We start from the raw sequence: 25,683 nt of genomic DNA, 5'->3' as shown, positions 1-25,683 counted from the left end.
TCAGGAAGGTGTCTCATGCAATTTTTTTTTCATAGAATCATTTAGGTTGGAAAAGACCTTTAAGATCATTGAGTCCAACCAACATACATTGCTTTTCATGGGGCCTCAGGTGGCTGAGCACAAAACCAACTGATAGCTCCTTTCTGAATGATAGATGCATGGGTGAAAGTCAAGAATTGTGTCTGTGGTTACCTCAGGGAGCAGGAATGGTAGAAGATTAAATTCCTTTTCAGTATTGCTTGTGCTTCTTCTGCTAGGTTAATATCAAAGTATTGTTAAGTGTCAAAGAGAGACTAAAGCCTTAGTGTACTTACAAGGGAAAGCAATGCTTCCTCAAAAGGAGAAAAGAACTTGAACTATTGCTTGAAGAGTGAGTGGGACTCCAAAATCAGCATGGAGTTGATTCTCAAGATGCATATCACCTTCTTGTCCCACTTGGGGCAAGAAAGACTTGTGTCTGTCATGCCAAATATTCAGCTGGTACCAACGTCATTAAGGTTTCTCCATCTAGTTGAAGATCTCTGTGTGGGTAAAAATGAGGAGATGAGGAGAAAGTAGAGACAATAGGGACCATATTTTCAGTCCTCCTGACCTACCAGATTGAAAGGGAAGGTTATCTGCAGGAATTACTTCTGCCATGTTCTGAAAAGACTGATATTTACAGGCAGGGAAAGGTTACACTGTTAATACTTTATGTAGTGGACAGTGAGTAGAAGAGAAATTCTCTATCACTGTAGATAACACAAGTATTTTGAAATATGAATAATACAGGTAGATAGGAATTTTTGAAGTCAGGTCCACCGTGTACCACACAGAAGCATCTCTCTTCTTAAATGACTGTGCTGCTTTTCGAATGTTCACCCGTAACTATTGCCTTTCATTATAGATTTGCTTTCTCTATAATATTCTTTTTTTCCCAGCGTGTTTTGATAGCTCAACCTTTTAATTTAATGGACTCAAAAAGCTCCTTCCCTGAAGCAGACATTTTGGTTACTGTTTACTGCGGTCTTTTTATGCTTTGTTTCGCATTAGCTCTTTCTGTTCCATCCCCCATGCTCCCCATCTTTTCCTTTCCCAGCTTGCTACATTTTGTTCCCTGGGAAATAAAGTGCATTTTTGTTGCAGTTGGGCCCATTCAGGAGTTCTTAGGTTGTCTTAAAATAACTTTTAAGTTGTGTCAAATAGTTCATGCAAAAACGTTCAGCTTGGGTGCATTTTGCTAGCACTTTTTCCTTCCTTCTTAAATGGTTTAAATCCATTAAATGTACTAGAAGTTTGAAGCTTAAAATATCTTAATATAGGCTAGCGATGTAAGAGCTTAGAGAAAATCCTTTCCAAGTTTATGAGCATAGAAAGAAGTTAATTAAAGCCAACCAAGAAAATACAAAAGCTAGAAAAAAAAAAAAAACACATAATGAAAGAATACAAATTCAGAATCTGTCTGTAACTGTAAGTCTCCTTAAATGATGTTGGGACAGATCCAAGTAAAAGCTTTTACCTTCCACTTCAAAGTGAGTATTTTGTGATTACAGAAATTATGTGCCATTCTGGCATATCACAACCCCTCTTTCCCTTAAGAACTTTTTCAATTTTAGCCATATTCAGAAGGTTTTAATGCATGTCCAGTACATGATGCTGCAAATGGCGGTTTGTATCAGTTCAAGGTGGGTGTGGTATAGAGCTTTTGTTCAAGAGAAGTATTCTGGCAGATCTATTTTAGTGTTGCTTTATTTCTGTGTATATATATTTATATATGTATATCATGTATATTTTATGTCTTCTGCCTGTGCAGACAGTTTTATTTCAGTCTTGGTGCCTTCAGAAAAAGGTGTACTCTGAATTCCCAGAAAAGATGGGTGAGAAACTGTAAAGCTATATGTGATACATCCCCAGTGAGATATATCCAATTCCCTCTTTATTTATGTTATGTAATGTAAATGTAATTTTTAAAAGAACAACCCTGGAAGTTCTAACAGTAAATGTAAATATTCATTTTTAATGTCTCTGTTTAATTGCTTCAGTGAAGTTATTAGTGCCAATTAACCATACCTAGGTGAATAAGGAGTCATTTGAGGCCAATTGGCATCCCAAATTGGAGCCTAAGCAATTTGCAGAGCCAAAGCCTGGATGTTCATCCAAGCCGAGTGAGTACAAGGCTTATGGAGTTCCCGTTTGCTGCATGTTGCGTGTGGATCACAGGTGCTGAAACGGTGCTGGCTCCTTATATGCATCACAGAGAATCACAATGTGAATAAGGCATCTGTCATAGTCTTAACTGTAAATGTAGTGATGTCATAATTTAGTACCTATGAATGTGTGTACGGTCATCTAGTAACTGTTAATCTTCATTATGAGTTTCTAGGGAAGTCTTTTACAGTTAATGCAGAGAACCACTATAACAAAATTTTTTTTAGCTCTTAGTGTCGGGTATGGTAGCATAAATATGTTGGGTTGAAACTGCTTTAGGGACAAGAATGTAATGTTCAGTTCAGAAGCCTCCTCACAAAGTTTACAATATATCTCAAAATAGTATTTCTATTTTTTTATCCTTTTTAGGACCAGTGATAGCATACAGAAAAGTATCAGAAAAGGAAGACAGTTTGAAAAAGGGAATACAAAAAGTAACAGGTCTAGACCAGTCTTTAGTACAACTTCAAACCAGTTGTAGTACGTATCTAGAGACACTTGAGTGTGTGTGAACTGGCCCAGCAGTTGGAGTGCATAGAATTCCCATGTCTCATGTTATACAGGTTTGAAAGGAGAACAGAGCATGTTTGAAATCTTCACAAGGAGAGGTTACCAAACTTTAACCCATTTCTGAGCAGTTACAGCCTGTAGGAACACTCTTACGCCACTTAAATGCAAAGTCAAACTGATTCCAGGTTGCATGTTTGACTCTGCAGTGGAGCTGCCTTGAAAAGTACTCGAGCAGTCAAGAAGCTTTTAGAAAATTCTTTGTCACCTCTCACCTTAGAATGACTTGAACTGAAATGGGCTAAAAGCAAATAGGTGAGCCTAACATTGCTGCTTCCCCCCCCCGCCCTTGTCTTTGCACTGAAACAGAGCAGCAGTTGTTAAATATTCAGGAGCTGCCAAAGGCAGTTTAAGAAGGTACAGTCCCTTTGCTGGTAATTACATCTCCCAGCTGAGATACAGCAACACATTGTTTGAGTGTCTTCCTGCAAAATCAGAGAGGAAAGTATGAGTCACTTAGAGAGACCCTCGCAGTGCTGCAGCAGGCGGATTTATATTCAGTTTATGACTATTTTCTGCGGAATTGCTATCTGACCAGGTGTTCTTGTCCGTGTATTTGCGCAGTGAGTTATTCCTGTCCCAAGAGTTGTTCTCTTCCGTTAGCCTTACTTGAGTCCTTCCTCTGTTTCAGGATCACTTCTTCAAATGATTCATGGTTTAAATCGTGTCAGGCATTACAGTGCTCTGCTCAGACACTGCTACCATTGAATCGGATCTAATATACAAATGCATATTATAATATACACAAATGCAGAGATATATCAATACTTGCTTCAGAATTTGTCCTCTTGCATGAAGTTACAGAGATTGTCCTATAAATATAATTTCCAAATCTTGGAACTACACTAGACAAGAAACAATTAGGAGTTGTTGCATCGTCCAGAAAGGCCTTTTCTGTGTTGGCAGTGTTTACCTGCTTACTGGGGTTTTCCATAGAGCAGTGAGGAATAAAGTTGTATGGCCAAGATAACTAGTAAGAAAAAGCCCCATACCAGTGCGGTGTTCTGGTACTTTGGGGTTGACTGGCTTGGAAATCAGTTAGACTGTTCTCTTTGCCTCATTAAAATTCTTCTAAATTAAGTTTTAAGCTGAGCAGTGGTTTATCAATGTCAATTGCCCATCTTTAATTTTCTGTTAATGTGGAAAGTTGTTGCCTTTGATTAAGATTAGTTGTAACAAACACAAGCCTGTACTTAACTTCATACTGAGTGACCAGTTTTACTGTCTTTAGATGTTGTTATCTTGCAGACCCTTAAAAATTCAGGTTCTGCACATGCAATTTTATGAGCCACAAAAGCATCTTGCAAGTGATTGAAACAGTATTACAAGATGGGGGAGGAGGGAAAATGATGTCCAGAGACTATGTGAAAAGACAGAAGACTTCTGCTTTAGGAAATACCAAACCAAAAATGATTTGGTATTTAGATAGGAAAAAATGGGGTGTGTGCTTGTGTATAAAAAAAAATAAAACAAAAAAACGACACCAAAACCACAAAAAAAAAAAAAACCCCACAACAAAAAACAAACTTGAAAACCTTGTACATATACCATCTCAGAGAAGCGTAGTTTTGGATGAAAAGATACAAAAAACTTAGCATGATATTTCTAATGATACAGAAGAATGCAACCATCCTCATTGTCCTTCTCAATTAAGAAGGCGCTGAAGTCCTCCAATAAATCCCAAGATTTTTTAATTAAACGGAATATAGGAGTGTGTGACATGGTTAATCTTTCTCTATCTTTCCAATAAGATGTTGATTTTTGAGTATTTGAAACAATCTGTTAAAATGTGCTTCCTGGGACACTAGAAACGAATGTACCCTCCAGTCAGTCAGTGGATATCCTGTATATATAAACGATAAATTATTATGAAGGGATGAAACCAGTTCTAATACAAAACATGAATCACTTGGCAGAAGGCACCAACTCTCAATACAATTGCATGAAAAGCCTTGAAGAGGTAGTAGAGACTAAATCCTTAGCATTTCAGTAAAGTATGGCTGTAGTTTTGAATTTGATGAAAGGAAAGATTGATATTTGACATGGTTACACTGCTGAGCCCATCTTCATGCAACATAGGAAAAAACGCCTTTCAAAGCAGGTACAAAATATGCCTGGATTTCCAGTGGGGATGTAGCAGTAGTTTATATACTTGATGACAGATCTTGAGAGAGACCCTCTACTAAAATTGTTGGGAGGAGCAGGTATTCAACACTATTTGGCCCTGAGCCTTTATTTTTTCCTGTAAAATACAAAAAGCAAATTTACAATGCATGTAACCTCACGTCAGATTCCTAGATTCCAGCCTGCATCCTAAAGCCTTGTGGCCTTGCAATGGCAGCCTGGCAGGCCGAGCCTTGTCTCAGATTTCTGTGCAGTATAAATGTATTTGATGGGCTGATCTGAGGCTCTTTCATGTACCTTTGTTTTTAGATCATTATAGGCTGCTCCTGCACTTTCTCTGATTCCTTGATGCAACCACAGGATTTCTCAACCTTGCCAGTGCTTTGTTCCTGCTTCTCAGGTTGTCAAACTGACTACACAGGCAGTCAAAAAAACCCATACACTCTTGACAAAGTTTTAAATTATTTATTGTTAACCTGTCACTGAAAATTAGCCTCCTTATGTCTGTGTGGAAGAGAATGAAAATTAACACTGCTGATTGCTAAAGAAGGCTTGAAATACTAACGAGGAATTGCTGTTAGTTATGTACAGAATAACATGATGCAATATGGACTTAATATTCCTTTTTTCCTTCCTGTCTTCAATGACATTTCCCTGGCTACCAGTCTCTTCTCGCCATAGTTACATATTCTCTGACCCTAACATGGCCCTGCTTCACTGCTGCTACGAATGTGCTTCTCTCAGAATTCTCTACTTGAGAAATGTAATTAATTCAGAGTAATTTGTTCAAGAGGCATTTAACTCGAAGATTGCTCTTTCTATTCCAGACCTGACAAGGCACTTGGGTGACCGAACGCTGGCATGTCTTCTGTTTCAGCGGGTCCAAAAAGAGATGTGAGCTCTCTTCACAAACATTGCTTTGCCTTTGAGGTCAGCTCACTGTTGGTTTCTAGGGCACTGAACCTGAAAAACACAGGTGTGACAGGAGACCAACAGCTCTTTTTCGGTTATCTAGAAGTTCTTTGTAAATGTCTACAGTGGTTGACTGTATGTCGTCCTTTTTTTGATGAGGAAGACTCTGCTTTATAATACTGTTTTAAACAGGAAACATTGGCAGCCAATATGGAACCGCTAGCTGTGGTTTCATTATCTAACTTAGGTAGGCGTAAACCCAGATCTGTGTCTCTGCCCCTCCCTTTCACTTGCCAGTACAGCAGGGCAAGCCTGGCTCAGCACTCAGTTACTGTGGATTGCTACACTGAAACTATTTTGGGGTTTTGGTCCCTGTTTTATGTGAGTTTAGGTCCCTGACTAGCTCAGCATGGTCCAGGTGTTTGCCAGTCTTGGTGCAAGGGAGGCAGAGGAAGCCCTTGGTGTGAGAAAGGCAGTCAGACTGCCTTTTTTTGCAGCTCTTGGTCACGGAACTGCACAAGAATGCTTAGGCCCCATCAGATACATAGTATAAACATCCTTGTAACGTACAATCATGGTAATGGAAATGCTCTGTATGAAGAAGAAAGTAGCACGGGAAAAGGATTGCGCTGCAGTTTAACGATCCGCTGGATAAATTTGAAAGGAAAATTCTGCTATAGTACCTCAAAGTATTTAAGAGCAAGGAAGGGATTTAAAAGCTCATTTTAAATCAAATGCAATTAGACAATATTATTTGTTCAATTTGGTAGTAGGAAGCATAAACAAAATAATCAATACCAGTTAAATAAGCATTGAATTTCTTAGGCTGTAGTAACAGCCATAGGTATAAACTGATGGACGTTCATGCCACAGCATGCTGAGAAAGTTCAGGAAACCACCTTTTGCCTCAGTACTGCTCTGAACAGATGTTATTTTATTCCTCCGCAGTAGTCATGAAGACACATGTAAAAATGAAATGACTGGTTTGTATAAGGAATACATTATTAAGTTTGTAAATTCATGTACTTACCTGAATTTTATTTGCTTTAGGTGTGCAAGTCATACAATTTGTAAATCATTGTACAGAAATCAGTAAAATAACAGGCAGGAAGTAGGGAACATAAAGAATGCATAGTTAATCTCTTAAAATTCATGCATGTTGTGGCTGTGTCTGTACTTTGTGGGCTCAGTGCGGAGACTGAGTGCTTGTATTTAGTGCTGCTTTATTCCCAAGGGTACACCCTGTGCCTGTTCGCTCTAGAATGTGACTGCTGCCCACATCCCGTTTAGGGCCTATCAACAACTGTTTTATTGCTAGGAAACAAAGAATTTTAAACTGAAAAAAAAAATACTACAGTGGTCTGAATACTCCAATACTCTAGAAGCTAGGTCTTTTTATTTTTTTTTAAAGTTCAGTAATATATTTTAGTTAAACAGTGGAGTGTAGGAAGATATGATATATTACCTGAAAACTGAATGCTAGGAACTTTAAAAAAATCACATTAACCTCTTCTGCCTGTTGAGATTTAACTTACCCTGAGCTGAGCCTTGATCTTACTCTAGCTTCTGTGGAGTTGAATCCTCTGGAGGCCCCCAGAAGCAGTAAGTCTGTGTGGGCAGCAGCTGCGGTGACAAAATTCTTTCTTCCAAGAGGTCATTGTGTCCCAAGTGAACTATTCTGTTGGGAGAAATTATGTTGAAAGTTCCTGGGCTCGTGATGCTTCTGCCTTGCAGGCTGCCACGTAATACATCTTTCTTCAGTTTTCTGTCACTATCATTGTCCTTTGTATGTGACATGCCAGAGAACTGAAGTGCAAATTAAGCTTATTTCCACATACATCCTGGGTGCTGAGGTCCAGAAGAACCATTTTTCTTATCCTGGGTGAATTTCCCATGAGGAGTTTCTCTTTCTGATTTCCATAATCATTCACTTAGACCTCTGCAGTGGCAGGGCCTCCAGCAAAACCAGTCTGATCAGAAGCAGGGTTGTGCAGATGGTAGCCATTCTCTTGGGTTAGGCAGAGTACTTGAGATGGAGTTTGTGCTGGCTTTATTCCTTTACCCTGCCTGCAGGCGGGCAGGTGATGCTTAATCCTTCATAAAGCCAGTTGGTGCTAACTTAACCATTCATTGGTTTTTGAACAGATCTGAACTGGCAGAGTGAGTTCGTACCCAGTCAGCAGGGTGAGCTTATTCCAGATCAGTACTTCTGCACAGCCATGGCACTTTTGATGAAGTACAAGGAACGCTAAACCTGGGTTTATGGTATTATTGAGCCATAGCCTGAGTTCAAAGGCTGGATCCAAAATCTATGTAATTTAACTTCCTTTGGCCAGTTTTTTCTGACTTCAACCTTGAGCTATTCAAAGGAGTGCTTCCCGTGGACTTAGCCGATAACTCAGAATGGCTGCGTGGGGGAGATTTTGTCACAGGGCTGCTAATGCAGGCCTAAGTGTTGTGTAAAGGCCTGAAGATTTTAATAAAGACAACACCTGCCAGGAGCTTAGAATGGCAGATGGGAGAACGAGAGTAAGTTGAGAGGCAGACTGCTGCTTTTTTTCCCAAGATGTTCATTCTAGTGTATAGCTAGTTTTATATTTTCTATTTAATGCAAATAACTATTTCAGGCTCTATCAAGCTTCCTATTAAAATAAATTATATAGGCTTCCTTATTCATTCCTTTATGGAATTCAAGATATTCTGATGTTGTCAAAGGGTAATCTCTTATTTTAAAAGTCTGCTTTTGTTTGATACAGAAAGAAAGTGATTTTCTTAGTCACAAGGTCAACGAAAGTCCTGAATAAGACACATGTGAGAGCATTAATATTTCTCAAAGGGATGGTTTAAAAAGAGGTGTTTTCAATAAGTACAGTCAGAGGATTTAAAAAAGCACAGGGAAAGAAGAAAATGAAATGAATTGCAAAGTACATTCTGTGTTAAAGAATTATAAATTCATGTAATAAGTACAGAGGAAAAAAACATGCATTAATCTCCTAAGTGGGTGTGTATGTATCTTCATATTGCTGGAAGTTTAAAGGTGCTCTTTAGCTACAGCTCTGGGTGTGGGGTGCCCTTTAAGTGACAGATTGACATAAGCCAGATGAAATTGTTTGGGTTTGTTTGTTTTTTTTAAATGCTCGGCTGTCCAGAGGTTCATAGTTTATTCTCGTGCAACAGCCTCCCTGTGAAGGGACTCGACGTAATTCCTCAGCAGCTCATGGTGTTAGGAGTAGGGGAACCTAAAAAAATCTCGAAGTGAAAGAACGGAAGAAACAAAAATCTTCTGAGTATTACTGTGTGAATATGGAAGAATGCTTGAAAAGTGTCTGAACAGCACTTTATCCTTTTATTAAAAAGTAATTGTCATGGTTTTGGCTGGATTGGCTGATCAGAACAACAGATGGCCCTCCCCCCTGCCCTCCTCAGAGAGGAGAGGAAGAGATAAGGAGATTTACGGGTTTAGAAAAAAGAACTAAACTACTTTAATGAAAAGAATAATAAATAAGGAAATAAGAAATAATAATAAGATTTTTTAAAAAGTATACAATACATACAAAACTGTATCGCGCTCCCAGGATGATGAATGCGTCACCAGCAGACATAGGGAAAGTCCCAGACTGGAGTCAGTGACGGACAGGAGCTGAATTCCGGAACTAGAGTCAGTAATGCTTGGATCGGGATCAAAGGCAGATGAACAGACAGGGTCCTCCTCAGATGTCGGCCATTGAAGAAAGAGAGTGAGCCAGAGCAGACTTGCCCCTTAGCTTTTATACTGAGCATGATGCACATGGGATGGAATACCCTGTTGGTCAGTTTTGGGTCACCTGTCTGTCCGCTCCTCCCTGCAGGTGAGACCCCTCTACGCTTTTCCGCTTCCGACCCTCTAACAGGGCAAACAGCGAAGTTAGCTGACCTTGGTTGTTATAGCAATAAGTGTAAGTAAGAGCCTCTGTGCGTACCATTCCTTGGTATAATCAGGTCTTATCACTCTGAGAGTGAACAGTTTCTGAACAATATGCTGTTAATTTCAGACTTTAGTCAGTTAGAAGAGGCCCAGCTAAAAAGTAAAATTACAAATCAGAAAATTGGTTCTGTTTTACCTCAAACCAGGATAGTAATAACTTTTTAAAAAAGAAAGATTGGGAATTAGTTTCATTTTCTTTCTTCAGTTTTTATTATCTTTTTAATAGTTTTCAGCTAACTGTGGAAGGGGAGGCCAACTATGAAACTGTAATGTAGTCTAGATCTAAGGAACACAGCATGCTAACTAAAACCGAAACTGATATTATTGGAGAGTACAATTAAAAAGATGAAAATATAGATAATGTCTGATCTAAGCCTGAGCAGACATTATTGCAATTTGTAATTGCTTGTGGAGGGGTACTTGGTAGCTTGCAATTGACGTCAACAGCGAAACCCCAGAGAGTATGGAAAGAATCACAATTAACCTTTTTCAAAGTAATTTGAATTTGCAAGGCAAAGGAATTTATCTGGTCCAGACTGAAGCTACAAGAACTTCAGAAGCTTTTTTTGCCTCCAGTTCCTTTTCCTACAGGTCTCTTTTTCTGTAGTCCCGAGAACTCTGTTTATTTTTTCCTTTTTTTTCCTAAAATAATTATGCATGCAGTTTCGCGAGCCAAGATAAGCAAAATTATACTTGGAGAGTGTTGCAAATGTATAGTGCATCAGATCATTTTGCTCACAAATGTTTGCATTGGTGTGAAAAAAAATACGGCAATATTATCTCTAACCTACAGAAATTCTTCAGAGATACGATATAGCTGTGGTAGGTAATGGGATACAATTTGAAGACATGCATTTAATTCATCTGTGTTGACATGCAAGTTGAGACAAGGTTGTATTCTCTGTTTTTTGACAGCAGGTGTCTGGAAGCTGGTTGATTTGTCATTTACTGTGCCACTTTGTCATTTACTGTGATCCTGAGTTACACTCCTAGGAAGAGTTTTTGTGGTCCTGCACCCTTGGGAGTGTCTGTAACCTTTAGATGCTGTCACCTAAAATCAGCTCGCTCATGCAAACCACCCATATTCATCTCATGTAGACTAATATCATCAATTACTGTAGTATATGTGAATTTTAGAATCTTTGGTAAACTTACCCTCATCGTTTTCCTCTGAAGTAAGGGAGTGCAGGTTTCATGTTGGAGCTGGAACAGAGACACTGAGGGACCAGTAGCACCAGGGTCACACAGAAGTCTGTGGTGGAGCAGGACCTCTAATGTGTCTAGAAGTCCTAGGCAGAGGTCTTAACCAATGGAGCCTTCATGGTTTTATCTTCCGAGTCTCCAGCGATTCTCAAAATAAGAGTATCATCTGTTTTTTAATGTAAACTATTAGAAATCAGAAAGGCTTTTTTTTTTCTAAATTTCCCAAAAATTTAATTTAAAATTACTTTTTTAATCATGCAGGTCTCTACTGTAAATTGGATATACTATAAATACCTTCAGTAAAGTTTAAACAAGCATAGAATTGTGTAGCATTTTACAGGTCATGACTTAGAGAGAGGCAGTATAATTCCCTTTCTATCTGAGAACAGTAATGCTGAAGCCAGACTTGCTTAATGACATGATTATATCATCAGCTCTATTAACTTAAAAGAAATGGGATCTACCATTATTCTTGCTGTGTCTGGTATGTGTAATTATAAGTATCAAATTGCCGTTTCCAGAACAATTATAAAACCTGCAGGAGAATTTCAAGAGGTTTATGTTGCTTCATGGACTATGGTAAGCATATGGTAAAAAATAAAGGCATATACAAAGGGCACAGGAACTTCTCTGAAAGGGCATCATAAGCTTGTGAGAAAGTCGTTCTTTGGCTGCAGTTTTCAAACTACAGAGTTTTGGGGACTCTTATTCTCTTTGCCTCTCCCTTGCCTCCCCCATCTGCAAGACTTGAGCCAAGTAAAGCAAGAGTAGGGTCTATTACCTGCTAACGTCATTTGAGTCAGAAATCAGAATGCAGGGAGGCCAGATGAGGGATCCTCATTTTTTTCTTCAAGGTGCCTGCAGATGTGTTCAGAGGGGAAAGAGAGAGAAGTGCTGAATTCTACGAGGTAGGGGAAACGGGCAGGGGAGATTATTGTCCAGCGTAAGATGGAACTAGGAAGGTTGTGCTATGCAGCAGTCGATCTCCGAGAGCTGCTTTGCAGGGGAATAATCAAATTCTCCAGCCCTTTGACAAAGGTGGATGTGAGTGGAAAGAAAATTCCTGTCTTCTAGTTCGTCCATCTGTGCCAGAGCCACAAATGACAAACCAAATTAGCTTTAGTTCTCTTAATCCGCGTGGTTTGGTTTGTTAAAGTATCAGGTCATGTTATAGGTCTGAGTTTTTATTGCTGTGCCTGCCGAATAGTTATTTACATTGATTAGCTACAGAATTATTATATAACCAATTTGTGCTGGATTTAACCTTTTATAGTCATTTTAGGCAGCTGGGAATCAGACTGTATGTTTTCACAACTGATCTTTATTTGAGTAGTGTCACTCGCTATCATTGTCTTCAGTATTACTCGGATTACTTGTTGAAAGCTATTTTCCAGATACTCAACATTAATATCTAATAAGAAAGTCATTTAAGATAATAGGATCTTTTAGCAAAATCTCTGATTTCATATTTTAATTGCTGGTCCCCATTCTTCATTTATCTAAGTCCATATGTTTCTTGTGCTTATTATTATCTCATTAAAATGAGAAGGAAAGCGATGACATTTGGAAGAAGGATAATCCTTTGTTTGCAGTTCTGCTAGAATACATCATCCATCATTTTCTTTCTGTGATTTTTTTTCCACTCTTCATTGCCAGTCTATCAACTGTATGATTTACTCTTTTGAAAGTAAATTTTTAGTTCAGCTTAGCTACCAACAAAAGACATTTCTTTCCAGCATTGGTATGCCGAATAAAGTTCAGCGTATAATATATTATTGCTGGGGTTGTGGGTTTCTTGGTGTTTTTTGAAATGGTTTTCTGAAATGCTGGTTTTGTTAGCAAAATGCAGATCCCTCTCATAAAACAGAAGCTCTATCTGTGTACTTTAATATATTTAATAAATAGTCAAAACTTGAACAGATACAGATGCATACTCCTATTTTATGTGGCAGTACTCTGACAATTGATAAATATGTTCTGGTTTGTGAGAGCAGCCTTCTGCTTAAATGTGCCATCCTAACCTGTGATTTTCTTAGTTGAATTTAGGCTGCATTTCACTGTAGATGGAGCTGTATCACACACAAAACCAACCAAAAACCAAAAAACCTCTTGAAGTTGCCATCTGCAGTTAAGGTATCTAAAAAAATAATAGAATTAGTTGTCATCTTCCAGGCAGAATAATGGCAAAGGCAAAGCCAGGAAACCATGTGAGAGGTGCCAGTGCTGAACAATGTTTTTTTCAGTGCTGTGTTGAGATTGCGTTTTCAGCTCCAGGGGACCTGAAGGTTAACCAGATTGACCATCAGGGATGTGGAATTTATGCATAGGGTGCGGCACTTCAGGGCCTGATCCCTAGTCCTTTTCATAGTGAATGCTCTCACATCTGTCACTGTGTAGGGCATCTGTAGTACCATACATCGCAAATAGCTGCCTCCTGGTGAATCTTCTGGCTGTTCCCCTAGCCTGCATAGGGGCAATAGTACTCTTGTCACAGGGACTGAAGCATGGCCTCATGGCTCAGTTCTCTGAGTAAGCTGCAGGTGCAAGTAGAGCACAAAGTCGCCCAGTTACAAGCTAGAACACCTGGCCTGTGGTATGGACTCGCTTCTGCTGGCAGTGGGTAGGAGGGCAGCAACTTCTGGGAGAAGAGTCAGGAGGCAGCTGGAGCTGGTGGCAGCTCTGACTTGCTGCAGGTTCCTCAGCGAATATAAGCAAGTGAACCCGTGAGGCTTCTCTCTGAAGGAATCTGTTGGCGTTGGGAATGCCCAGTAAGCAGACGTTACAGTGCAAATGCCACTAAGCCTGCCTTCCCTGCTAGGAAACAAAAGGAATTGTGAAGCGTCCTCTCACAGGAAAGAGCCTTGTTGTTGGGAGAGGTGAAGGTTGCTGTGAATTACAGGTTGTCAAACCTTATGTTATTTTAAAACCACTGGTAGATTTTCCTCTTTGCCTTTTGGATAATAAGAGAAATTTGTATGCTGTAAGATAAAGGACTGCATTTTCCATTGCTTTATTCCTTTCAAATGGGCCACTTACACAGGCACAAAGTAAGTATCAAGTTAAACATTTACTCTTCTGATTTTATATTGCATTTATACTACCTTTGCAGAAGTGCAAATACATGTTTGAATTAGTGACACCAGATCAATCAGAAGCAAAAAAAGATGGTTATGCTTCTAAGCAGTGAGGAGTGAGAAAGAGGGAGCCTGTAAGCTATGCATGGCCAGTTAGGTGGTCTTTGATGCTGACAGTGTTGACTGGTTCTCTCCTATTTATCATAAGAATGGCAGTGATTTCCTGCTTATATGATGTAATTGAGGCATTTTTTTCATTCTGTCCCCTCTGAATCTCCAGGGCGTCCAAAAAACCACAGGCGTAGCGGAAACACTTGAAGCAAGAAATTTTAGCACTTTGCTTGGATGTTGAAGAGAGAGAACAAGAAGGTACAATTCGGAGGAGAGGCAGTGGGGTAAGAAACTCAGCTAACACACTGGAAGAACTGTTGTCTTGCTGTAAGACGTAAAAAGCGTTAAAGTGTTGAAAAGAAATCTTTTGTAAGAATAGATTAAAAACAGTATTACAGGCTGAGAGGTCTAATGACCTCTCATCCCTCACAGTTTTTACCATTTTTACCTCCAACTGTTTACCCATTTTTCAGTCAGGCAAGACCTTTCCTGAACTTGACCCTCATTCTTCCATTTTATGCTTTTATTGTATGTTCATAAATGCCACGTTCACATTAACCGAAGTTTAATGTTATAAAAAATTCCTAGTTTGCATTCATTTTTCAGAAGTCTTGTGTCTTAAATATTTTAACTTTCTGATGCTGAAAATTCCTCAGGTAGAAGAGCTGAGCTTTTGTTTGCAATTCTATCAGAATGGGCCATCTGTCTCTTTCTCAGCCATTTCCCTGTAGAAAGTAGCACATTAAAGTTCCTGTGTCTACACTGGCACAGAAGACAAATAAGATTTTTCTTCATGAGACCTGATATTTTATAAAAATACTGAAGGGGTGGAATAAAAGTAGAGTGTAGAAATGACTTGAGAAGAAACGTTCTAAACATTTAAGCCTTATGTTATTCACAGAAAAAACATGGACTTCAATCCCCTCTTCTACTAAAAAAAAAACCCATACAAAGGTCCCTACTTCCTTAGCAGACCATGAATCTTTGTTCCTGACTCAAAGTTGTATAATAGATGTAAAAGGAAAAATTCTCCTGAGTGTCATCAGAATCAGGAGCGTTCACTGGCCTGAAAGTCTCCGAGTTTCTTTCTATGAATTTAGACGTGCTCTTTTTTGTTAATAAAAAGGAGGAAGTACAACCCCAAGAAGTGAGCCACCCTATGGGTTTCCAGGTGTTCTCCTGTTTGCAATTACCAGACATTTCCTTGTTATGGAAATGTGTTTCATTGTAGTGTATGCTCTCAGGCTTGACTGTGTTGTTCACCACCCATAGACCACTTAAAAATGTGTATAGACCCCAGGAGTCTGTAAACCGGTGGCTGAGAAGCTCTATCCTAGATTTTTTTGTGAGGGGTGTTTATGTAATCTCTTTTAAAAATCTTATAGCAAAGGAAGTCCCACCGTCTTTCTGGATTGAGAGATTCACCACTTGGGTTTAACAAGGTTTGCCTTGTCTCATATTGAGACATCTTCTCTGTCCTTAGCATAGTCATCACAGAGGACTACTGGTTACAAGCATTCTTGTGTCCTTCTAAGTATTTTGAGGGCTATAGTCATCTTTAGTTTTCTTTTAAAATCCTAATTTTTTCTCACTAATCGTGCTTTCTAATCATCTTGTTATTCTGCGTGGTCCCTTTGGACTTTATCCAGTTGGTTTATAATTTTATGGGAGTGTGGTACTCTAAAATAGCTTCTCGAGGCCCTAGTGGAGCAAGTGACTAGGTACCCAGCCTCTCTGTCGGTGCCTCACAGTCTGAGCATTGTCTTTATCTACATCATGTTGTCCCTCCGCATTCATTTTGCAAATGGTATAATTACTGTGTCACGTTTTGAGATTAACAGTCTAGACTTTGGTATATTTGGGCATTAGTTTTTCCTCACCCAATGGATTATTCTCTTGAGAGGTTTGGTTTTTGGGTTGTTTCGTTTTAAATTAAATTTAATCTCTTTGATTTCAGACCACTTCCCTGATCTGTGGTTTTGAATTCTGTTCTTGTACTCCAAAGCGTTTACAGTCACTCCCAGGCTGGAGCCATCCATAGGTTTTATGAATATATTCTATGTTCCAGCATCTAAGCTGTTTGTAAAACGTACAGATTAGAAGTAAGGCCAATATATAACTCTGCACGACCCTGTTTGAAAGGCCTTTCCTCTATTAAAGTAGCTTAAGTGGCATCGTTTGTTGTGGAACAGAGTGCCTCGTGGGAAGCAGGTGTAACTTTTGGTAGAAGATCAATTGAAAACTTGACTTTGTCCCAGAATAAATTTGGATGGATGAATCAGCTTGATGGTTACTCGTTTCCCTCTTTTTGCTACTGTAGTTTGGGAATAAGGCTCTTCTCTTGGCATTTGAGATTTTTAAGACTCGTGTAAGTGGTCAGCACGTGCTACACTGGGGAGGGTGAATTTCAACAAAAATGTGTGAGTGACCAGCCAGCTTTGCTGTCCAAGCTGTGTGCAGTCTTCCAAATAGTCCACGCTCCTAACTGGAACCAGCATTTCAAAGTTGCAGTACAGTTTTTTCTGGTATCTGCTGTGTGCTGTTGGTGAATCACAATAGACAGAAACGTGCATTTTCCTTTTAAAACGTATCAGACTGTTACGAATGTCGAAGACAATGGTGTTACATTAATTTATGTCAGCCAAAGTCCTCTGTCAAAATTTTTACTTCTGTAGTGATTCGCAGAATGGATTTTTCCCCACTGGATCAAACTTTGAACTATTGATTTATACACAAAGTAAGTTATGCTTCCAGTATTTTTTGTTGTTTGGCTTTATCTCTGCCATCTAATTTTGCTTTTGTTCAGTCAAGCATGGCGTGGCAATCCACAGGCACCAAAATGATTTTGATGGCACAAATTCAGCGCTGCTGTTTGCGCACACCACTTGCAATGAAGAAAGCAGCAGGAGAGTGGTCTGTCTGTGGATTTAGAGTGCAGGTGCTGTTTGTTTGCACCTGTGCATGGGGACTGATGTGTTTATTACGTCTTGTGTGCAGATCGTTCCTATGTGGCATGCTCAGCGAGTCTGAGGCACATAATGACAACTTATTTATACAAAGTCAGAAAATTGAATTCTCATGAAGTGATATGTAATCAAATGACCCAACAGAAAGTCTTTGTGGAAGAGAAGATTACTTGAGAATATTAGAGTAGTTCTTGCATCTCTACGTTAATGAGATTGTTGAATTATTTTAGTACTTTATATAATTTTATAGTCAAAGATTCACTGCAAATATATATATTCTATTTACTTCTATTCCTTTTAGTCCTAATAGGTTATACTATTGTTTCCTTCAACTGTCTCTTCACACAGATGGTTTTTGTCCTTAATTAAAGTACTGTCATTATTTGACAACATTTCCAAGTAAACAACCATCATTTTGTTTTTACTTCAGTTTATAGTGAGCAGTTGTGAAATACTTAATTATACATTTTGTGTGGCTTCCCCAGTTCTAACAGAAAATTTCTTTTGTCCTCTTTCCTTTTCAATACGCAGCTAAGAGTATTCAAATAACCCTATTCACTAGAATGAATATGATTAGCAATGTGATGAGAATCTAATTGTAAGAAATATGCTAATGTTTAATTTATTTTTACTGAGACACTTTGAGGGTATAAAAGGCAATTTAAATGCATTAGTAATGATAATGATGAATTTATGTTTTAGATGTGTCCAAAAGTCCTCTTTGGCAGTGGAGGTGAATTGTGCTTGGAGCTGTATGAGTGCTCATGCTGCATTTTCATAGATTTTGGTGACAATTACCATGTAAACATAGTTAAGGCCTGATTTTCCAAAATAGCTCTGTTCCCACTTTGGACACCATTTTGTGAGGATGATGTTACTTAACTGCTATCGACCAGTGGCTTCACAGAATCACAGAATGATAGGGGTTGGAAGGGACCTCTGGAGATCATCTAGTCCAAACCCCCTGCCAGAGCAGGGTCACCCAGAGCAGGCTGCACAGGAACGCATCCAGGCGGGTTTGGAATGTCTCCAGTGACGGAGACTCCACCACCTCCCTGGGCAGCCTGTACCAGGGCTCTGCCACCCTCAAAGGAAAGAAGTTCCTCCTCATGTTTAGGTGGAACTTCCTATGCTCAAGTTTGTGCCTGTTACCTCTTGTCCTGTCCCTGGGCACCACTGAAAAGAGCCTGGCCCCATCCTCCTGACACCCACCCTTTCAGTATTTATAAGTGTTGACAAGGTCCCCCCTCAGTCTCCTTTTTTCCAGACTGAAGAGACCCAAATCCCTCAGCCTTTCTTCATAAGAGACATGTTCCAGTCCCCTAATCATCTTGGTAGCCCTCTGCTGTCCCCTCTCCAGCAGTTCCCTGTCCTTCTTGAACCAGGGAGCCCAGAACTGGACACAGTGCTCCAGGTGCGGCCACCCCAGGGCAGAGCAGAGGGGGAGAATGACCTCCCTCGACCTGCTGGCCACATTCTTCTTGATGCACCCCAGGATGCCATTGGCCTTCTTGGCCGCAAGGGCCCATTGCTGGCTCATGGTCATCCTGTTGTCCACCAGGACTCCCAGGTCTCTTTCCACAAAGCTGCTCTCCAGCAGGTCACCCCCAACCTGTCCTGGTGCATGGGGTTATTCCTCCCCAGGTGCAGCACCCTACACTTGCCCTTGTTGAATTTCATAACGTTCCTCTCTGCCCAATCTCCAGCCTGTCCAGGTCTCTCTGTATGGTGGCACAGCCTTCCGGTGTGTCAGCCACCCCTCCCAGCTTTGTGTCATCGGCAAACTTGCTGACGGTGCACTCCATCCCTTCATCCGGACCACTGATGACTATATTGAAGAGGACTGGACCCAGTACTGAGCCCTGGAGAACACCACTCGTCACTGACCTCCAACTAGACTCTGTGCCCCTAATCACCACCCTCTGAGCTCTGTCTTTCAACTGGTTATCTATCCATCTTACTGTCCATTCATCTAGCCCACTCTTCCTAAGCTTCCCTATGAGGATGCTGTGGGAGACTGTGTCAAATGCCTTGCTTAAGTCAAGGTAGACCACGTCTACCGCCCTCCCCTCATCTATCCATCCAGTCATGCCATCATAGAATGCTATCAGATTAGTCAGACATGATTTCCCCTTGGTGAATCCGTGTTGACTACTTTTGATAGCTTTCTTTTCCTCCACATGCCTTGAGATGACACCCAGAACGAGCTGTTCCATCATCTTTCCAGGGATGGAGGTGAGGCTGACTGGCGTGTTGTTCCCTGGCTCCTCCTCCTTGCCTTTTTTGAAGACTGGAGTGACGTTGGCTCTCCTCCAGTCCTCAGGCACCTCGCCTGTTCTCCAGGACCTTTCAAAGACGATGGAGAGCGGCCCAGCAATGACTTCCGCCAGCTCCCTCAGCACTCTCGGGTGCATCCCATCAGGACCCATGGACTTGTGGATTGTGAGTATTAGCGGTTACGCATTCAGGTCTTGAGGTAGAGGTGAAGGAGCAGGGAGTCAGGAGAGAGAAAGCTCTGAAGATCTGGGGTTGGCAGCACAGGCCGAGGTAGCAAAGCCATGTCTTAAGAGAATAGGGTAAAGACACGGGCGAAGAAGCTGGATCCCGAGTTTGGGGTGCACAATGGGAAGAAAGATTGAGTTGTGATGCAGAGGCCCACTGTTTGGGAAGGGAAGCATGTTGGATGCATCAGTACAAGCTTTATGCTGTCATAAGATATTTTTACTGTCAGTTGCTATGGTACAGCGTCAACAGAAGTTTCTATTTATTAGAAAAGTAGTAATAGTTAAAGTTAGTCTGATTAAAGTGAAAAGAATTACTTGGCTCATAAATTCTCAAAACTGTTTCCTCCACTCTCATTTTTTCTATTTTCTGTTTTAATCTCTCTGTATAATACTGTTAATTCAGGTGGCACCTTAAACACTTTATCTTGCTTATAAATACAGAAATAAATTACTAGTATGAGTTTGTTTTACTGGTTAATTCATTCACAAATGCCTCCTACAATGACTGATAGAGGATATACAAATTAAAAATTTATCCAAGTGAAACAGAACAGCTACAGCATTTCAGATGCTCTCAGCCTAGTACTTGTTTGAAGGTCTAAACCTTTGTATTTTGTGTCAGAAGAATATTTTAAGGTATATGAGTTGATACAGCCTCAGGTGTTCTTTTTGGTGGCTTTGAGAGAAGCTGTTAACCTCTCTCCCCATCTTGCTCAGGACATACACACACACCTGTGCACATCCAAATACGTTTCTGAATTAGTTGCCTTCTGTTCCTAAAGTCTTCTGTCCTCCTCTTGTCTGGAGTCTGCCTCTCTACTTGCTGAAGTTTTCAATCTCTGCTCATGAATTCCTTCCATAAAAGCTGTGCTCTTGGGAATTCTCATCTTACCTCTTGACTGCTCATAGAGAAAGTCATTCCACATGCGGGTGGAAATTATGAAATAGTTCAGGAACAAAAAATTGGCATCTGGTCCTCTGGGAGAAGATGATGACAACCCCTGTCATCCAGATCAGCAGCTCTAGAGAACAATAGGAAGAGGCAGAAGACTGGCCAAGGCAAGAGTATTGGCAACAGCCACTAAAAGCCAAACCTTTGAGTTGCTTCCTGGCTTGGGGGGCCTAGTGAAAGTGGATTAAATTGATGACCTGCATTTTTTTGAGATCTAGAATAACTTTCAAAAAGAAACTGAGTTAGATGGTCCCTGAGATATTTGCAGTCAAAGCTGTATGTGAAACCCGGGAGGTGGGGGTGTGTCCAAGGCTGAGGCTGTTTTTTTTTTTCTCTTCAGATCACAGATATATCACTATATGGGTTCACGGTGAGCTGGGTGTGGTAGAGGGGAACTAACAATTCCAACGTGGAGACAAAGTAGATGCTGATGTTTTTTGAAAATTTGGTATGAGGTTTGCCACACATCCAGTGGAACTGAGAAATCAGTTTTTGACTTTCAGACTTGTTTTCTCCTTGCTGTGTTTGACGATAGTATGAAGTTGCCGGTCATATGTAGGATTATTGGGGTCTTCCTGTTGGAAGTGGTCTGAACTGGTAGGAATGAGCTATTTCCTGTGAAACAACAGGGAGGATAAAGGCACTGGAATAGATAACTCCAGTTGGGAAAGAATGAATGTATCTCACAGTGCAAGACAGTCTTGAATGTGTTGCTTCCTTTGGGTATAGCTTGAGGAACCACCACAGCTGCCAGTGAACAGGCAGCCCAGATTTCATCCCAGACATGTTTCCCAGTATTTTTCCTTGCACTGACACTTGTCTGACTTCCTGGAAAACTGACCAAGGGAATTTTTGGCACAGTTACTTTTCTGATGATTGGCTCACAGAAGCTGATCTCTAGGAAAACATGGAAGTGGCTGCTCAGAGGAATCTGAAGGAGGGTACGTTTGGAGCCGCTGGGAAGGAGGTGGTAATGGAGGTACCACTTTAGCAGCAGTTAGATTGACTTAAAAGTAATGTTAAATTGTACAATCGTGATCTCCCTATGCTGCTTGACATCTGCTTTCTTCACCCGTTGATTTCTTTGAGGGCAGAATGCCATACCACTGCAATCCTGCTGGAAGGACTGCGTTGCGTTTCTGGGTTTACTGCACTCTAGCAGCATAGAAATACTGTCGCCTGTCAGAGTTGGTGTTTGTTATCTTTGTGTTCTTGCGATATTTGTGTGCCTCTTGGTGTGGCCAGTGTTTTGTCTTTGTTTTGTATCTTGTTCTCAACTCTAGTAATGCAAGTGCTTGAAAAAAACCTAGCTTGTTTGTAAGAAGTGAAGTTTTAATATATGTCTAGGTAGAAATGCCTCATTAGTTCTGTGAGCAAGGATTACAGAGGCGGTGTGTCTTATGCAGAAGAAACTAGACAAGTATTTCATTGCTGTGATTCTGACCATTTACGTGCAAGACAGTTCAAGAGAAAAGCATAAGCATTCATACTGTGTTTGGTAACTAAATGCAAGAAGGGAAGATGGCAGAAGCAGACACAGGTATTCATCACAATTTAAGTCATATTTCACTTGCCAAATTACTGTGTCTCATGAAATTCACCCATATTTCCACCTCCTGGCTCTGTCACCATGTTTGTTGACAGATGATGGGTTAGCAGATTGTTAGCATTTTTCACATGTTTGTGTTAGCGGGCCTGAGACCTGTCTGAAAACTTCTCCTTCTTTTTTTTTTTTTTCTTTTTTTTTTTCTTTTTTTTGATTGATAGTCAGAATCTCTTGAGAGTTTTCTGGGATTTTTAATGCTTTCAAAACTGTTTCTTTTTCCTTGCACTGGCTGTTGAGCCTGCCTTGCCTCTCAATTGCCTGCCATGAGAGAGGCAGCTCAGGATTTTAATACTAGCTGTCAGCGAGAGGTCTGCAGAGTAGTGTGTCTGGAGCAACAAGAAATGTTGATTCTTCAAATGTCTTTTCATTACAAATTCTTCAAATGGAGTGTCTGACCTTCAGGGATGAAAAAGTTCCAGGGAAAGAAAGGGTCAGCTGCCAGCACTGTAATCTCACAGGTATGAAAACCTCCTGAAGGACCGGTCAGAAATGACGCTTGTGAAAACTGGGACATGTAACTGGCAGTGATAATTGTAGGCAGAGCATATACTTTGAAGGAGTGGGCTCAGAGTCGGCCGCTTTATGCAGTGTTTTCATATCTTTAAAGTAATGTTGAGACAGAATCACACATAACAGAAAAATAATTATTTTTTAAATATGTGTAGAACTGAAATGTAAGCATAAGTTTATTTGAGTTAATTAGTGTTCTTTTAGAGTTACTGAAGTGGCTCAAATTCAGTGTTTGAAATATTTCTACGTGTTATGCTATCCCCAGATGGCTAAAAGCTGCTAAAGATGTTGTTCTTATTAATTTTTTGACTTTGTGTAGCTCCTGGTGGCTAAACCTGACGGTGGTTTGAGCCATGTCTCTGAGGTGCTCAGTTTCTGGCTTCGTATTTTTATTTTAAATTATGTGAGTTTTAATTGATGAGGGATTGTACAGTATTCTGTGTTCTTGAACAAATTGGTTCCAAATGAATTCAATTATAATCTCCTCCAAAATAAGTGGCAGAGTTACGTGATTTCATATATAAGCAGACAAAGTCCTTCTGTTTGTTTATTTCTAAAGACAATCTGGAGGGGAGAGGAGAAGTTTAGTTTTGTAACAGCACCAGACATTTGCATGATAAAACATTTCAAAGCCAACCTCCATCCAGAACAAAAGAATTTAATTTGAAGGAAAAAAAAAAAAATATATTTTAAAGTTTTACCCTGCAGTCATCTAGGTGGAGGGCTGTCACATAAGGTTTTCAGGATGTTTTCGATGTCTTTTTGTGGCTAGTGTGACTTGTATGCATCAATTCCTGCGAGCTGCAGTTAGACTAGAGGCAGTACGATGACTCAGTTTGCCCAAATACTGGGTCTAGCCTGGCATAGGCCCAAGTCAAAATCGGCAACTGTTGACAGTCTGATACAAATACTGCTCTAAAGCTTCACGGGGACTATGAATGACCACTGGCAGTCACGGAAGTTTACTTCAATAAATGTTTCTAGAACAACAAACAAAAAACAACCTCTAATTTTTTACGCTAATTGTTGCCTGCATATTTACATGAGCTATTTTTGTAGAAGTTGTTCTTCCTGCTGCTGAGGCTTTGAGAGCTGTACGCCAAGCAGGAAAGTCCTTTCAGCTGGTGTTTCACAACAATTCGTCACCAGAGTGATGACACTCTGCTAATGTAATACACAGACTCCAACACCATCAGAGTGCTAGTGAGTAGAGGTGCCATGTTTGTGATTTAGTAGCCCTATATATCATCACAGTGTCACCAGCTGATGGTTGCTAGCATGATCTCTAGCAGGGAAGGACAGAAAGAATCTTTAAAGCAAGATGAAGATGAGATTAAAAGAAGATGAAAATAAGATGAAATCTTCTATGGATATCCCACTTCTGTGAGTTATTCCTTGAAACCGTGCATGAACATAGGATAAATTGTCCTTAAACACATCCTACTGGTCTTGCATGTGGCTTAAATTTCTTTTATTTTAGGGTGGGGAAAAAAGGTGGTAACAAGTATATTTTGCTGTTACTGTGGACGAGTGCAGAGAACAGTTTTTGTGTGCCAGAAGAGCATGTTCAGTGACTTAATCGAGGTCTCAGTTCAGCCTCTAGGCTGCCTCTCTAGGGAGCCTGTGCAGTCCCTCCTAGCAGAGCGTAATGCATCAATTACATGAGATTCTAGAAGTAAAAAAACCAACAAAATACAAGAACAACAACAAAAAAAGCCCCACTGAAGTCATGAGGCACTGGTGTTAGTATCTACAGAACTTGATTTGTCCCTCTCTGTGCTGCTGCCCCTGGTCCTTTTCCACAGTGCTGTACATTCCCCCTGTGTCCCAGCTTTCATTTGCAACCGTGTGTTCCTCAGACGTACCCATATGGCGTTCTCCTCTCAGCCTGGGAGGCGGAGAGCGGGCAGCACCCCATATTTCTCATTCCCTGACCAAAGCTTTCATTCCTCTCCCCAGCAAAAGGCTTTAGCAGTGCATAGTGATCGTATAGGAGGTAGCTGTGTAATTCCTGGAGGGTGTTGAAGAGGGTTTGTGTGAGGGTAAAGAGGAGAATCCCTTTATCTGAGATGCTCGAAGCGGAAAAGCAGCACCCATTCTGACACTTAGTGTTGCAGCATCCAGCAGAGAATGGTCTTCATCTCTTTTGTGGAGCAGGAGATCAGTGACGGGACTGAGAGCCCATCTAAATTCAAAGATATCGTTATTACCCTTTCCAAAAGGCACTTGGCCTTGTGGTACATGGTGATTTCGACACCCTTTTGCGTGTCTGTGTGTGCATATATCATAAAGAATGTAATATACATTTCACTCAAGTATTACGTGCAGATATAGGAGTTCAATCTCATTCCTGCTGTTCATTTGGTTTCCAAATAAGAATCTTGCTTTGTTGCAGCAAAGCTGTGCCGTGACAGGTTCCTTCCCCACCACCTCACTCTTACCTCACCCATGTAATGAACCAGGATTTGGGTCAAGTGTTTATGAAGTCAGTTATCCATATGGATTGAATGTCTGTGGGAACATGAATGTTTAATCAGACATTTGTTAGCAAGCTAAAGAGGCAACATTATGTCAAGCGCTGTGCTGTCAGAAAATTTCCTTGCCTACTATCGCTATGGTAACAGCCAACAAATACCTGCTTATTTTGTGTTAGCATCTGAGCTGAAGGAAAATCTCCCAAGCGATAAAGCTTTAACATCTAGTGGATGGGCTGGAAGGGCAGAGAACCAAAGAACGTCCTACCATTTTCTAAACCTGTTTGACTGACCAACTGAGAAGTTTCTCCTGGAACTATTTCTGTCAATCAGCAAGGAACAGAAATGGTTAGCACATCATCTAACCAGCCACATGGACTGAATTTTAATTGCAGTGTCTGGGTAAAAATATTCAGCATTTAAGAGTTGGCTCAGATATGTTCATTAAAAACTTAATGAAGCATATATATATTTCATATAGCAAAATATCGTGAGCTAAGTGCTTCGTCTGAGGAATATGTTGTTTCCA

General features: G+C 40.3%; 1 long non-coding RNA gene across 1 annotated transcript in view; it reads left to right on the top strand.

Annotated features, from left to right (window-relative positions):
• The window catches only part of LOC141744951 (uncharacterized), a 257,857-nt gene that overhangs the window by 183,829 nt on the left and 48,345 nt on the right, over positions 1 to 25,683 (top strand). The window contains exon 4 of the long non-coding RNA XR_012587632.1: positions 14,312 to 14,426. This is a non-coding gene — a long non-coding RNA (uncharacterized LOC141744951). The remainder of the gene's footprint in view (positions 1 to 14,311; positions 14,427 to 25,683) is intronic.

The sequence above is a fragment of the Larus michahellis genome, chromosome 6 (assembly GCF_964199755.1).
Source record: "Larus michahellis chromosome 6, bLarMic1.1, whole genome shotgun sequence".
Taxonomy (NCBI): Eukaryota; Metazoa; Chordata; class Aves; order Charadriiformes; family Laridae; genus Larus; species Larus michahellis.
The sequence above is the reverse complement of the archived record's forward strand: the minus strand, read 5'-3'. Positions and strand labels throughout refer to the sequence as shown.